The sequence below is a fragment of the Ambystoma mexicanum genome, chromosome 4q, assembly GCF_040938575.1.
Source record: "Ambystoma mexicanum isolate Mex_15411 chromosome 4q, UKY_AmexF1_1, whole genome shotgun sequence".
NCBI classification, from domain to species: Eukaryota; Metazoa; Chordata; class Amphibia; order Caudata; family Ambystomatidae; genus Ambystoma; species Ambystoma mexicanum.
In genome coordinates, this window is record NC_090928.1 from 526337565 (window position 1) to 526341825 (window position 4261).

At 36.6% G+C, this 4261-nt stretch overlaps 1 non-coding gene across 1 annotated transcript; it reads right to left on the reverse strand.

Moving 5' to 3' along the window:
- Positions 1-3315: 3315 nt before the first annotated feature.
- Positions 3316-3388, reverse strand: TRNAK-CUU (transfer RNA lysine (anticodon CUU)). The gene has a single exon. It is a non-coding gene; the product is annotated as a tRNA-Lys (tRNA).
- Positions 3389-4261: the final 873 nt, after the last annotated feature.

Consider the following 4261-nt stretch of genomic DNA (forward strand, 5'->3'; position numbering starts at 1 on the left):
AATTACCAGTCAATATCAGAACGCATTGAAGAATATCAGGAAATAGCCGATTAAACCTGTGTGAAAAAAAAGTCTTATTTGTGTTTTCTCCACTTTATTTTATAGTAAGATGATACATACTTTTTCTTTTACAGTGAATACATTAAGGTATGGTATTGCCCGATTACACATCATCCAGACATGCATTCATATATTGCATGTTAGCAATGAAAATATTGCAAATATTGTGAAGAGACTTTCAATATCTATTTTATTGGTCAAAAAGCACTAAAATTTTAGTTGTTTTCGCCCAACGTGGGGCTTGAACCCACGACCCTGAGATTAAGAGTCTCATGCTCTACCCACTGAGCTAGCCGGGCTCTTTTGGATGCCTATAGTTTTGTTCCCTATCCCTGCACTGCCGTTTTCCACAGATAGGATGCTGTGTAATCATAGGCTCAGGTGGAGTTTGGAAAGAAAATACACATCAGCCAGAGGCAGAAATAGTCTAAGAAAGTATCAAACACAATTACCAGTCAATATCAGAACACATTGAAGAATATCAGGAAATAGCTGATTAAACCTGTGTGAAAAAAAAGTCTTATTTGTGTTTTCTCCACTTTATTTTATAATAAGATGATACATACTTTTTCTTATACAGTGAATACATTAAGGTATGGTATTGCCCCATTAAACATCATCCAGACATGCATTCATATATTGCATGTTAACAATGAAAATATTCCAAATATTGTGAAGAGACTTTCAATTTCTCTTTTTTGTCAAAAAGCACTAAAATTTTAATTGTTTTAGCCCAACGTGGGGCTTGAACCCACGACCCTGAGATTAAGAGTCTCATGCTCTACCCACTGAGCTAGCCGGGCTCTTTTGGATGCCTATAGTTTTGTTCCCTATCCCTGCACTGCCGTTTTCCACAGATAGGATGCTGTGTAATCATAGGCTCAGGTGGAGTTTGGAAAGAAAATACACATCAGCCAGAGGCAGAAATAGTCTAAGAAAGTATCAAACACAATTACCAGTCAATATCAGAAGGCATTGAAGAATATCAGGAAATAGCCGATTAAACCTGTGTGAAAAAAAAGTCTTATTTGTGTTTTCTCCACTTTATTTTATAGTAAGATGATAGATACTTTTTCTTTTACAGTGAATACATTAAGGTATGGTATTGCCCCATTACACATCATGTAGACATGCATTCATATATTGCATATTAACAATGAAAATATTGCAAATATTGTGAAGAGACTTTCAATTTCTCTCTTTTTTGACAAAAAGTACTAATATTATAGCTTTTTTCACCCAATGTGGGGGTCCAACCCACGACCCTGAGAGTAAGAGTCTCATGCTCTACCCACTGAGCTAGCCGGGCTCATTTGGTGCCTATAGTTTTCTTCCCTATCCCTGCACTGCCGTTTTCCACAGATAGGATGCTGTGTAATCATAGGCTCAGGTGGAGTTTGGAAAGAAAATACACATCAGCCAGAGGCAGAAATAGTCTAAGAAAGTATCAAACACAATTACCAGTCAATATCAGAACGCATTGAAGAATATCAGGAAATAGCCGATTAAAAATGTGTGGAAAAAAGTCTTATTTGTGTTTTCTCACCCTTTATTTTATAGTAAGATGATACATACTTTTTCTTTTACAGTGAATACATTAAGGTATGGTATTGCCCCATTACACATCATGTAGACATGCATTCATATATTGCATGTTAACAATGAAAATATTGCAAATATTGTGAAGAGACTTTCAATTTCTCTTTTTTGTCAAAAAGCACTAAAATTTTAATTGTTTTCGCCCAACTTGGGGCTTGAACCCACGACCCTGAGATTAAGAGTCTCATGCTCTACCCACTGAGCTAGCCGGGCTCCTTTGGATGCCTATAGTTTTCTTCCCTATCCCTGCACTGCCGTTTTCCACAGCTAGGATGCTGTGTAATCATAGGCTCAGGTGGAGTTTGGAAAGAAAATACACATCAGCCAGAGGCAGAAATAGTCTAAGAAAGTATCAAACACAATTACCAGTCAATATCAGAACGCATTGAAGAATATCAGGAAATAGCCGATTAAACCTGTGTGAAAAAAAAGTCTTATTTGTGTTTTCTCCACTTTATTTTATAGTAAGATGATACATACTTTTTCTTTTACAGTGAATACATTAAGGTATGGTATTGCCCGATTACACATCATCCAGACATGCATTCATATATTGCATGTTAGCAATGAAAATATTGCAAATATTGTGAAGAGACTTTCAATATCTATTTTATTGGTCAAAAAGCACTAAAATTTTAGTTGTTTTCGCCCAACGTGGGGCTCGAACCCACGACCCTGAGATTAAGAGTCTCATGCTCTACCGACTGAGCTAGCCAGGCTCCTTTGGATGCCTATAGTTTTCTTCCCTATCCCTGTACTGCCGTTTTCCACAGATAGGATGCTGTGTAATCATAGGCTCAGGTGGAGTTTGGAAAGAAAATACACATCAGCCAGAGGCAGAAATAGTCTAAGAAAGTATCAAACACAATTACCAGTCAATATCAGAACACATTGAAGAATATCAGGAAATAGCTGATTAAACCTGTGTGAAAAAAAAGTCTTATTTGTGTTTTCTCCACTTTATTTTATAATAAGATGATACATACTTTTTCTTATACAGTGAATACATTAAGGTATGGTATTGCCCCATTAAACATCATCCAGACATGCATTCATATATTGCATGTTAACAATGAAAATATTCCAAATATTGTGAAGAGACTTTCAATTTCTCTTTTTTGTCAAAAAGCACTAAAATTTTAATTGTTTTCGCCCAACGTGGGGCTTGAACCCACGACCCTGAGATTAAGAGTCTCATGCTCTACCCACTGAGCTAGCCGGGCTCTTTTGGGTGCCTATAGTTTTGTTCCCTATCCCTGCACTGCCGTTTTCCACAGATAGGATGCTGTGTAATCATAGGCTCAGGTGGAGTTTGGAAAGAAAATACACATCAGCCAGAGGCAGAAATAGTCTAAGAAAGTATCAAACACAATTACCAGTCAATATCAGAAGGCATTGAAGAATATCAGGAAATAGCCGATTAAACCTGTGTGAAAAAAAAGTCTTATTTGTGTTTTCTCCACTTTATTTTATAGTAAGATGATAGATACTTTTTCTTTTACAGTGAATACATTAAGGTATGGTATTGCCCCATTACACATCATCCAGACATTCATTCATATATTGCATGTTAACAATGAAAATATTGCAAATATTGTGAAGAGACTTTCAATATCTATTTTTTTGGTCAAAAAGTACTAAAATTTTAGTTGTTTTCGCCCAACGTGGGGCTCGAACCCACGACCCTGAGATTAAGAGTCTCATGCTCTACCGACTGAGCTAGCCGGGCTCCTTTGGACGCCTATAGTTTTCTTCCCTATCCCTGCACTGCCGTTTTCCACAGATAGGATGCTGTGTAATCATAGGCTCAGGTGGAGTTTGGAAAGAAAGTACACATCAGCCAGAGGCAGAAATAGTCTAAGAAAGTATCAAACACAATTACCAGTCAATATCAGAACGCATTGAAGAATATCAGGAAATAGCCGATTAAACCTGTGTGAAAAAAAAGTCTTATTTGTGTTTTCTCCACTTTATTTTATAGTAAGATGATAGATACTTTTTCTTTTACAGTGAATACATTAAGGTATGGTATTGCCCCATTACACATCATCCAGACATTCATTCATATATTGCATGTTAACAATGAAAATATTGCAAATATTGTGAAGAGACTTTCAATATCTATTTTTTTGGTCAAAAAGTACTAAAATTTTAGTTGTTTTCGCCCAACGTGGGGCTCGAACCCACGACCCTGAGATTAAGAGTCTCATGCTCTACCGACTAAGCTAGCCGGGCTCCTTTGGATGCCTATAGTTTTCTTCCATTTCCCTGCACTGCCGTTTTCCACAGATAGGATGCTGTGTAATCATAGGCTCTGGTGGAGTTTGGAAAGAAAATACACATCAGCCAGAGGCAGAAATAGTCTAAGAAAGTATCAAACACAATTACCAGTCAATATCAGAACGCTTTGAAGAATATCAGGAAATAGCTGACTGAACCTGTGTGAAAAAAAAGTCTTATTTGTGTTTTCTCCACTTTATTTTATAATAAGATGATACATACTTTTTCTTTTACAGTGAATACATTAAGGTATGGTATTGCCCCATTACACATCATCCAGACATGCATTCATATATTGCATGTTAACAATGAAAATATTGCA